Raw genomic sequence first — 12,336 nt, forward strand, 5'->3', positions numbered from 1 at the left:
AAAAAAAAATATACACACCCTCTGGTTCACTACCAGTGGATTAAAAAAATCCCTCTGGGTGCTCGACCAGTGAATAAAAAATGACACTGTGCCCTTGTAGTGGATAAAACATGATAAAGTGCCCTTTCAGATGCCTTCCAAAGGGTAAAACACCACAAAGTGTCCTCTTGATCCTTTGCCCGTTTAGTTACAGCTCTTCATAGGAACTTTTTGTTGTTGTCAGTTATGGCGCCTCCTGTGGACAAAGTGAAACCACTTTTAATTGCTGGTTTTGTCCAGGTCCAGGTCACTATTTTGAGCTACTTGCCATGGTACAAGTTGTGGTATTGTCAGTTCTTTGATTCTGCTTTATTTATTTGTTCTCAAATTCTGTAATAATCCTCGAGTTTTACATTAGATCTGGTGTTATTTGTAGGTCTCGTGGTAAGTGTTTTAACCAATCACATGCCTGAATTCAGCGTGAATCAGGAAGAGTATGCATAAGACGCCGCATTTGATATCCTGAGACACTTGACTTGAGACCAAAACATCTGAGTTACTGAGATGCTGAAGCTTAGTAGATAGTACGTGGAGTAACTAAACTTATACTCTGAAATTAAACGTGCCAACTGAACTTATAGGATGACAGAGTGGAATAACTGAACTTACATGTTGCTGAGTAGTGCCGGATGAGACGAGCAGACGCATTAAAAATACATTTTGATAGGACTTGGCTATGTTTTGAGTTACCTTTTCCTTCTGGAGTGGAGTGATGACGAGCTGAAACAACAAATGACAACACTGGAATCTTTCTGTGAAACGACGACCACAGCAGATAAGCTTTCCTTTTAAAAAGAGACTATTTTCTAGCCTTTTTGACTATCATATCTCTGCAGGAGAAAACTAAATGTTTTTTAAGTATTACGGACCTTGAATCCTGTGGACATTCATAACTACAGATCACTTGAGATACCTTATTTAAATTTTGAGTTTTTGCTATTTACTGGGTTTGGGAAAGTGAAGTGAACTCACTGAAAAAAGAACTGTGAATAAGTTGATTTTTTTTTATTTTTTTTTTGTGGTTATTTTCCTTTTATTTTATTTTATTTTCCTTCATATAACAGTACAAACTATATTTTTGAAAACCTAATTTACTGTCCATTGTGCCTTATTGAGTATTGCCACCACCTTTATTTCCCTTGTTTTGAGTTTAGATCTTCTGATTTTATTAGCCTCTTCTTCTTATGTTATCTTTGCGTTTATGCTAAAGTAAACCTTATAGGTAAACATATGTTACACCAACACATGTGTAGGTTGTGTTTTCTAACAAAAAAAAGACAAAAAAATCAAAAACAAAACATAAATTTACTGTTTTAAAAACAGATATACTTAATTTACTGATAATGTCTACTATCTGTCACCTACCCTCTCACAGCAGTTATGGGTTTTAAAATTTTTGTAGAGAAATTTTCTGTCTAATAGCCAATGGTCTTCAGACTTTTTTCACTCAAAAAAGGCCTTACTGTTAATTTTAGCTTTCATCAGTGGATATTTGGTCATTCTGGGCTGAGACCTAACATAATTTTCAGCTACTCTTACTCTTGACATTGATGTCCTTCTTTTCTAAGACCCTGGGACTCAACAGGAGGACCAGTCTCAGGAGCTCACATTCACAGTATGCCCATGTCTGTCTGCTGGTTCCAAAGCTTGTGTTACACTTCTCCAACACACAGCCAGGAAAAACAACTGGGATCCTTTTTTTAAAAGTTTGAATCTGGGGCAACATTTCTTTTTTATTCCCTCTCAGCATGGACCGTAATAGATCCATCAATGTCAGCCTCAAAGTTCGAGCCAAGTGTTCTGCCCGGCCGTGATTTGATGGCTTCCATATGAGTGGGTATCCTCTCGTGTCATAATACAGACTGCAATCAGGATCAGCGTAAGAGAGGCTGATTTTCTGTCATGAAAAATATGAATTCACGTCTACCTGTTCACTTTGAGACTGTTTGATCCCAGGAAGTTGTGAGCACTCACCATGTGCTGCTGTTACTGTTGTCATTCTTCATCCTGCCTCATCGGTGTGCCATAAATGCTGCTTCAGCCTTGAGGACGGGGATAATTCTGGAGACAGCACTTATACTGTGGGATAAAATGGCACTGTCGTTCCTGATCCAAGCTTAAATCCATCAGGCCCGCTGCTCGCTTTGAGGAGACGGAAGGATGGTGAACAATTTGGCAGGAACCTGAACTTTTTTGGAAAATGTAAGAAAAGACTAAAAGCTTTTCCAGAAACAAACTCATTAACGGTGAAACATTTGAGGGAAGAAAGTCTTAAGTACCAGAGGGTTGTTAAAAGCATAATGAAAAATAATATGCCGTGGGCATGGAAAGCTCAGATCTTGAAGGGTCATTAAACAGTGGCAGTTGAGAGTTGACTGAACACTGAAGCCGTACAAACTGTACGGGGAAAGGTCAACTGTGAAATTTATTCTGGATGCTGTTTAGCAACCCACTTACAACAAGGAAGAAACAAGAAGGTTTTCTTTTATTTTTTTTTCTTCACATAATATTCTGAAATAAACCCACTCACAGTGGCAGATTTTAAACTTAAAAGTGTGGAAGGTAAGATCACAGGCAGGCTGGGAAGTATTATTATAAAACACAGTATATTATACCATGCCGGAACAAGAATAACTCCTTTAAGAACAAAAATGTTTCATTGCATTTCAAAAATATTCTGCATTCACATTATACAAGTTGTGGAAATGATCCACTTGTTCACACATTAGTGGCTGATTATGCTGATGCATAAAGCCAGGTCAGTTGTCAGTAAAGCTTGGCAATGAAACACTGCAGTAGAGCATCATGCTCCTGTTTGTATAGGTATCTTTTTGACCAGAGCAGTGGGTCCAAAATATTCCACTGAGGATGTATAATGCATGTGCAAATGGGGTTGTGATTCCATCATTTTCACAAGATTTGCCAAAGCAGTGGACAGAGCAGGAAACAGGGTGAGAGTGGGAAGTGACCAGTGGGAAAGAGGCCATAGGTTGGATTAGTATCCAGAACTACCGCTTGTGGTCTAGCCTCATGGGGCTATGAAATGCCAAATTTTGTGATAGTGCCCCCAATATGTAACAATGTAATAATTTTCACTTTATTATGTAAAAACACCCCATTTCATGATAATCTGCCTCATTCTGTGAGAAAATTATTAAATGCAATATGTAATAAACTTTGCTGCATTTTGTACTAAGTTCTTACTTATTAAATGTGGAGACATGCCTTTTAGAAAAGAAGAGAAAAGAATAGACATTATGCGTCATTGCACAAAAGCAACAAAATTTCGCTGTTCCGCCCTGAATGCAAAAGAACAAAAAACAAGTACAATAGTGCATACATATGACAGCATGTATCCATGTTTAAAACACAAAGCATAAAAATGTTGATCAACATTGACCGTCGTGTAATTGAACTCAGTCCCATTTTGCACTTTTGTAATAAGTGATACAATAAGTGAGAACTTATTACATAATGCACCAAAGTGTATCAAATATTGTGTTCAAGAATTTGATTAGAAAATGCAGCATACTATTACAAAATGCAGCATAATTACATAACAAAGTGAAAATTTCTTACATTATTACATATTGGGGCATTATTACATAATGTGGCATTACAGGGCTTGTAACCCAGAAAACTAAGCTGTACCCGTACTGGCACCTGTTTTTAAATGCTAAAACTCCAGAGCCTAATATTGAAAGTTTTTGTTTTCAGCAACCCAGCAGATTCTGTGTAAGGATTATCCAAAACACAATAACATACTGTTACCATTACATGTGATTAGTAAATAACATGCTCTAAGACACGGGTAGAGCCCAGTCGCAGAGGCAAAAAAAAGTTTAGCTATGACTTCCAGTCAATCCAGCAGTTTATTGGCTGTTGTGTAGCTTTTCCAGTCTACATGTTTTGGAATTGAAAGGAATCTTTCTTATCTCAAACCAGGCTTCCTCAAGATTTACCAACTATACTTCCTTCTTTCCTCTAAACCATGATTACAACCATCTATGGGACAAAGGTTGCCAAAAGTGACACAGCTGGACTGACCCACCTTAACATTTATTTAGCATCCTTTCTGCAGCACAGTGTCAACTTTCTTCTCTGAGCGGCATCTTCTGGGTTGCATGGAAATATTGTTTGCACTGATAATCCAAAGTCGTCTTTTGGGTTACACACAAACCCCCTGGGGTTTAACTTAAAACAGACAGAAAGAGGACAGCAATGAAACCGAGGTCAAAGAAATACTGGTCAATGGAAAACCTTCGCTGGAACTGTGTACGGGAACAAATGAGACTGAGGAGATGTTTGGTCGGGATGACCTGAGACTCTCAAACAGGGATCTGACTTACACACTACTAAATCTGGGCCATAATCACACCCTAATTCACACACTCATAAATCTTTTCCCCAGGCTCTGATGTCAGCCCTATCAAAGACACACACACACACACACACACACACACACACACACACACACACACACACACACACACACACACACACACACACACGTATTATGTTCATCATAAACTACTGCGGGAGGATATTTTTAACAATTCATTTCAATGCCTTCCCAGTGCCAAAGTTTGGCCTCTTTGAAGTTTGAGTGGAAGTGTAAGAGAGGGTCGGTTTAATTTCCACGAGGACTTTCATAGCGTTCAGACGGCTGTAAAGCAAAGCCAGTTGAAAAACACAACATAATAAAAAATGACGTTTCAGAAAAAAAGGATCATGTTGAAGTGCTCTCTACATGTGAAATTAAAAGAGAATATCAAAGAGCCTGACAGCATTTCAAAACACACACATCTCAAGTCCTCCGGAGGGGGTAAATAATCTGTTTACAGTCACTGAGAGGATAAGAGAAGGGTGTGGTATAGATCCTGAAATCAGGAACAGGCTCAAGCAGAGAACAAGCTGACATTTAACTATAGTGATATTATGCACATGTCTCAGACTTTAATTACTTTGAAACACAATCCAATCTTCTTTTTTCTTTTGTGGTTTCGTGAAGTGAAGGTTAAAAAAGCAGGATTTGGTGCAGAGGGTTACAGGTGTGAAGTTTTGGAGGACATGTTGCATAAAAAAAATGTAAAAACTTTTAAAGCAGGAAAGTAGACGACATTAAGAAATGACAAAGAACTGAAAATATGCTGTGTACACAAAACCATCCGTCATGCTGTAAGATTAAAGTGTTAATAAATACAACAGAGCAACATCTGTCTGAAAATAAGAGAGAATGAAACCGGAGAGGAACGGTCCCTCCTCCCCCGCCTCCTGCCATCGGTCTCCAGCACATTAATTGAGTTTGGATGGATTGGAGATCGATGGCAGGGAGGCCCCTCGATGGCTCAGCGGTAAGAGGGATTAAAATTTGAAATCAATTAGTCTTGTGTCTGCAAACCCTTACCTCTGCGGGAAAAGGGGAAAATCAATTAAGGAAATTAAAAGTTGAAGCAGCGACAAGAAAGTCATTTTCAATGAGCTTCTCCGCTTTCATCTCTGTCGGAGCTCAGGGCCCGAGTGGCACTGAGGATCAGATGGTGCCTTTATCTCAGTGCCTTAGAAGAGGTTTGGCCCCGCGGAGATATTCAGGGGAGGTAGCTGACCTTTGAACTTTTGGCCTCTGAAGAGAGGGACTCCCAAGCACACCTGGCTCACCGTGCTGCTGGGAACACACACACAGACACACACGGACAGAAGCCACAGCCACAGTTTAAACCTGTAAACAGAAAAGAATAAAACATCCATAACATCAAGGTTTTCTATTTAATGTACAGAAAGAAAAGCTCCAAAGAATTTAACTGTGTTGTAAAAAGAAACTGTTTTGCTCTGAATTTCACCTTTAAAGCCTGAAGCTCTCATACATCAAGCTCAAACTTCAAGGGCTAGAAGATCCCGTCTCCCTTTCAAACAATCCTTAGGAAGTCCTCTCTTATGTTAAAGAAATATTTATGCTTTCTATCCCACACAACCCCCTATATAGTGTTTGTTATCAAAAGCATAATTTTAGCTTCTTATTATCTCTGACGTGAAAGAGCAGACGATAAAAGTGATAAAGATAGACAGCGGATTCAGAGATAGAGAGGTTAGAGGAACAGAGACAGTGAGTCTCTTTGAAGACGACTGTCTGTTCTGCCTGGCAACAGATCTCACAGTGCAGCCAGTGTAATCATGGTCCTCTCTGCAAAATCATCACCAGGGGTCAGAGGTCAGCTGGTGACAAAACACTAACAGGAGGAGATGTATAAGCCAGAGGTTAAAGGCACAATCCGTTTTTTTGTTAGAGGTGAAGATGTGAGGACACATCTCGGAAAACATGATAACATAGGGGGAAGAAGAACTGTGTTTTCCTTGTTTGTTTTTTTTTTTTTTTTTTTTTTTTTTTTTTTTTCATAGATATATAGAAATAAACTGTTTAGAGCAATTGAAACTTTTTTTTTTTTTTTAACGAGATAATAATCTTGATTTTAACATGTATCTTTGAGCCTCCACCCGATAAACAGTGAAATCAAACTAAAATCTTATGAAGTGTTTTTGTTGTATTTTTGGTAGAAATTGTCTTTTTAGACTTGATTTGAGCCACATTCACCTAACCAATCCAGAAAAAAATGTCTTGTTTCAAGTTATTCAAAGACATTAATGAGGTCTGACTTGCTTGTAAAAAAAAAAATATGCCAATGGAACAAGAGAAAAGTTACTTGTATTAAGAAATTATTCTAGTTTAAAGCTAGTTTTTCTTGCTCTGCTCCTCATTATTGTCATTATTGAAATAACTTGAAACAAGACATTTTGGACTGGTCAGGTGAAAGTGGCTTATATTAGGTATAAAAAGACAATTTTTTACTTAAAATAAGACAAAAGCACTTGATAGGATTTCAGTTTTTGCAGTGTATCACATAGGACTATTGAACAATTTCAACCCTCACATGATACAAGTTGTCAATGTTTCACAAACATGGTAATGTGTTTATGTTTGCCTCAATAGCTGCAGGATAACTTTGAAACATCTCAAGGTAAAGAAATGCATCTTCTTTTGTCACACAATCATTCCACTCTCTATACCTGATACCAAGTTTGATGAATATTGGACATACAAATGAGGGACAAGAAAAGCACAAATAATTGTGAAAGAAATAAAGAGCTTTTGGTTGCTGTTGCTCCTGTGTGCGGTATTTAACTCTTACTCCACCAATTTTTATTGATGTGACTTTGTGGCCAAAGTCACATCAATAAAAATGCATTACTCATATTCCCACTACACGGCTGTGTTTAACACTTGTTTCTGATTGGCCAAAACCCCATGACAAATGCAAATATTACTCTCAGCAGAAGAGCAGGAAAAACTTATCCACATGTCATGAAAAGCAAATCTGCATCAATGGTTGATTTCAATTGTACCTTTACGTGTGTGTGTAAACTTGAATTCTGTAAAGCTTTCTAAATCCACCGTAGTGAAATGTGCAATATCAGGCTACATCCTTAGCATGAAGTGAGACGTTAGAGTAGGTCAGCCATCTTTTTTTTAATTGTTTACCACTTTATTCACTTACTATAAGGACAAATATCAATATTTATTCAGTTTTACAAATACAAATGGAGACCATTAGAAATAATTAATTAGACTTTTAAAACCCACAGCTGTATTTTTTTTGTTTGTTTGTTTGTTTTGGCTGTAATTTGTGTCAGTACATTTTTTAATAATTATAGTGAAATTGAAAGAATTTATGAAAAATTCAACATATTTTTCTTAAATTGAACTTTCTGTATTTCTTAAATTCAAAAATCTAAAATTCAATACCAGTTCCCGCACTTACATTTGTTGTAGACAGCTTGACAGCGACTGGGGAAAACTCATTTCCATGATGTCTGAAGGCCAGAGAATGAATAATCAGGTTTGCATGAAACGGAATTTTTCGCTGATGTGAGGATCTCTGTGAATCTGTACTCGATTACTCTTCATCTTGGACATAGATGTTTTTAGTTGCCATGCTGAACTGAAACTGAATTAATTTTTTGAATTTAAGGAAAAAAAGAGGGTTTAAATTTCAAGAAGCAAATCATTTCAAATCTATAAATTCCATTTCAGATCATGCTTTTTGATATAAATTCAATATGATAATTTAAATACACTTTCTAGTGGTACACACAGACCATATGTCGTGTTGTGTATTAAGCACAAGTTCTCAATACTGGTATTTCATTATAGCCTCCCTGAAGAAGCCACCGCTGCCTTCCACTACAAACTTCACCTGTTCAGAGTCACTTAATGCTTCCTAGCTAACAGTGACTCAGCTGAAAGCAAGTTCCCAACGATGGTGTCACATTCTGCAGGACTCAGTGACAGCAGCTTCTGTGTGCAGTCTCTTGGGTCTCCCCTCAGTCCCCTTCCTTCATGTCTGCCTGGTTTGATGTTGTCAGTTTGGTGAGGAAAGAGACACACTTATTGAACGTGGACACCTGTCGTGTCACCAAACTTCACTCTTCACACTCTCAGTGCAACAAATACTGTTTGTTTGCAGAGCTTAGACCGGGGCACTTCAGAATTCAAAGTCAGACAAATGAATTAAGACATTTCTCACCAAAACGTTGTCATAAGATGATTTCATTTCTCATCCATAGTAGAGATAGTAGTAAAAAAAAAGTTCCCCTAACGTCTTGAAGTTGAAAGTTAATGCAACTTTAATTTTATTCTTTTTTCTGTTCTTATTATTTAATATATCATACTAAGGTGATCATTTCCCAGCGCTCACAATGTGCTCTTAGTGCTGTATGAGTACCACTTTAGGAACCACTAAACTTAGTGAAGAACTCACATCCACACACACCCACTGCACACTCAGTGGATAAAGAAGCTCTTATGTCAGAGTCAGAGAGAGGAAAGAAAGAGCTCCTCCACTCCGTCTGCCTACAAAAGCAGCAAACGGGCTTTGATATCAGTGAAGAGAAGTTTCCTCTGAGACCAGTTGGAAGTAATCTATTCTATACGTATAAAGAAACAGAGCCTTTTCCCTGCCCCGCACTCGTCCTGCAGCAGAGAGCGTTTCCAAGAGAGCGTGATGGAATGAAAAGAGGGGCACGGGGTAAGGGCGTAAAAGGATATGAGGGGAGTAAAGGAGCTGGGAAAGAGGAGACGGGGCAGGAGGAGGAGGGGGAGAAGGTGAGGGGTGAGTGAAAGTGAGCGATAGGGGGGGTGAGGCGAGCACAGAGTGGTGAAGAAAAATCATCTTATCCCAAAGTATCTGCACCTGAGAGCAATTTGTCCCCAATTTTGGGAGCTTAATCACACCATTGAAGTGTGCATACACAAATACAGACACACATACACACATGGCGGCAGCGTTTGCGGGGTCTGGTGGGAGTTAGACACGCGGATGATGTCTTCTGGGAAAGCTGCAGGGGTCTTTGAAGAGATACCAAGCTCTCCACCACTCTGCACGCTAGACGGCGGGGGCCCACTCATTTCCAGAGCGGCAAAGTGTGTGTGCCTCTGTCTGCGTCTGACCCAGGCTCCTCCATCTTCTGACATACACACGCTTTTTTTTTTTTAATACTCCACAGGCTCGCTTTCATGGTCTGGGCACCAAGTATTTTCCCCTCTCTCCTCTTTTATTTCATCCTGTCTTTATGACAAAATAAGCTGGGTGGAGTTCCTTTGGCAGTGGAAGTAAAATAAGATATAGAGGGAAAAGAGATTTTCTTTAAAAAAAGTCACAAAAAGAAAGGAAAGCACGAAAAACTAAAAAAGAGGCAGAGACAACAAATAAAAGGAAAAGAAAATAAGCTCTCATTGAGAATGAATGGATAAAAGGAGAAAAACAGTCAAGAAATCAAGAAATGAAAAAGGCAAAGTAAAAAATGAAGGATACAAGGTGGAAAGGAAGAAAAAAAAGAATAACTAGAGTAAGATGAAACAAAAAAGATAAGAAAAAGGGAGAAAAAATGAGGTTTGAACAGAAACATAACGTGGAAAAATCAGATGAATCGGATGAAAATGAAATTAGACAAAAAGTTTTGGAAAGGAAATGATGGGGATGAAGAAAGAAGAGGGGGAGAGGACAAACAGGGTACAGAAGTAGGAGGGGTGGAGGGAAAGAAGACAGGACAGATGTTGGAAGAGAGGAAGGAAAAGGAAGAACAGAAAGAAAATAGGAGGAAGGAAAGAGGGAAAGATACAAGGAAGAAAGGGGGAAGAAAAGAAGGGGGACAAAAAGAAGAAAGGAAGGGAAGAAAGGACAGAAGTAAGAACTGAGGAAAAGGGGAACGAAGTAAGAATTGAGGAAGAAGGAAGTGAATTGGAAGGGAGGAAGAAATAAAGGGAGAACCAAAGGAAGAAAGGAAGGAAGGAAGGAAACAAAGGAAGACAAAATGAACCAAGGGGGCAGGGAGCAAGGAATGAAGCAAGAGAGGAAGCAAGAAAGGCAGATAAGAAGTGAGGAGAGACAAAAAGGAAGGATAAGAGGTCAATAGGAATGCAAGAAGGAAGGATGAAAGGAAAGATGGAAAAACAAAGTATTTATGTTTATTCTTCCTCTCTTATCTCTCTGTAGGAAACACAGCATTAGTCCGGAGCAGAGCGAAGATTGAGTTATAATAGAAACCTGCTTCAGATCAGATGAGATCAGATGATGGAATGACTGTTTGAGGCAGAGGAGGAGGAGGAAGATGAAGGCATGGTGGAAAGAGCAAGAAGACCGAGGAGGAGGAGGAGGTGGAGGGAGTTTTTGCGGTGAGGAGAGTTTGCTTAATGCGCTGAGCTGTTATTGCAACGGGCGGCTCAGGAATGCGACGGCTCTCTCCAGCGACCATAAAGCGAAGGAGAGTGAAAGAAAAGAGAAAGAGGAAGAGAGAGCGGGATCGGTAAACCAGAGTGTGACCATGCTAACCACATTATGTCATCAGGGCTTTATGATCTGCTAATAACCAAATCGTATTGAAGAAAAACACTCTGGTTTCAATTAGAGTCCAAAACGCTGTTTGACTTTTCGAAAGAAGGTCCAGATCCAAGCCAGGCTGATTGAGAACATAAAAAGTCAGGGAACAGCGAGCTGGAGGCAGAAATAATGACAAACATCAGAGCATGTCCTAATTATAAAACGCTGTGTGTCTAAAATGCTGCAGTGCTTCCATGTTATACACTGCTGCTCAAACATGCCTTAAATACTACCAGTTGTTCTCATGACATGTATTTGAACACAGTGCATGGGAATGTAATCCAATCCTCTTCGACTGGTCACTTAAAGAAAACATGTCAGGACAAAAATACAGAACAGTGGTGAGAGGGTGAAAACGAGCGCTTTCATTTCACATGAACAAGCTGTGACCTTAAAATCATGTGTCTCCAAAATCAAAACTTCACATGTGACCTGGGCCGTAACAAGACCCTGAGGGCATGACCTCTGCATTTTTTGGAGAATAGGGGTCTTTGGAGAGTGTAGGTGAGTTAAATTGACTGTGTTAAGATGGTCAAAGAGATGAGCTGAGTTTTCTGTTGTGATTCATTTAATGAAGCTTTAAAAAAGCTGTCAGAATTCAGAATTGGTTAAACTAAGTTTGCACCTTTTACTTCAGGCTTTTCTTTCTTGTTTGTCTTGTCTGGTTTTATTTTGTAGTCCCATTTCTCTTCTTGTTCAGGTCACTTCACTTCTGGCCTTTGTGACTGTGATCCCCGTCCCTCTTTGTTCTGCTCATTACTTCATGCATAAATGTTTACGTCTTCCTTTGTCCTGTGCCAGATCATCTTGTCTTATCATTCATGCATCATCTCTGTCTATCGTTGCTTTGTGAGAGTTGTGCAAAGTTTGTTGTTGACATTTTGATTTTGGTTTCCCAGTTAGATACTGTGTTTTGTTGTTTCTTTGATTATCTAGTTTTTCCCTTTTCCCAAGGGATTTTTCCAGCATAGCTGTGATTTTTTTGTTAATACTTTGCTCTCACACTTTTGAAAATAAAGAGCATTTTTTGTGGGGGAAAAAAAGTTATTCATTTTGGTCTTTGTAGTGGATTGTTGTTGTTGGTAAGTTTTATTATTTATTCTTTGACTTTTGAAAGAACTTAACAGTTGGTCTTAAGACCAAGTACAAATGAAACTTTAAACTATGATATCTCGTGATTCTGAGACCCCCAAGTTTCATTTGTTGCATATACAAGATATTAACTTGTACACATAATAATTAATCCTGTGGGAATCAGTGATTATCTTGTGTCCACTTGGAAATGATTACATACTCTAACAACATGAAAACGTAGTTGTATTTTTCATGAAGGTAAAGATGTTTCGGTGTTACATTAATTATCTTG

Source organism: Halichoeres trimaculatus, unplaced genomic scaffold, assembly GCF_033239565.1.
Source record: "Halichoeres trimaculatus isolate MK-OKI-2021-1 unplaced genomic scaffold, fHalTri1.1 fHalTri1_scaffold_9, whole genome shotgun sequence".
In the NCBI taxonomy this organism is placed as follows: domain Eukaryota; kingdom Metazoa; phylum Chordata; class Actinopteri; order Labriformes; family Labridae; genus Halichoeres; species Halichoeres trimaculatus.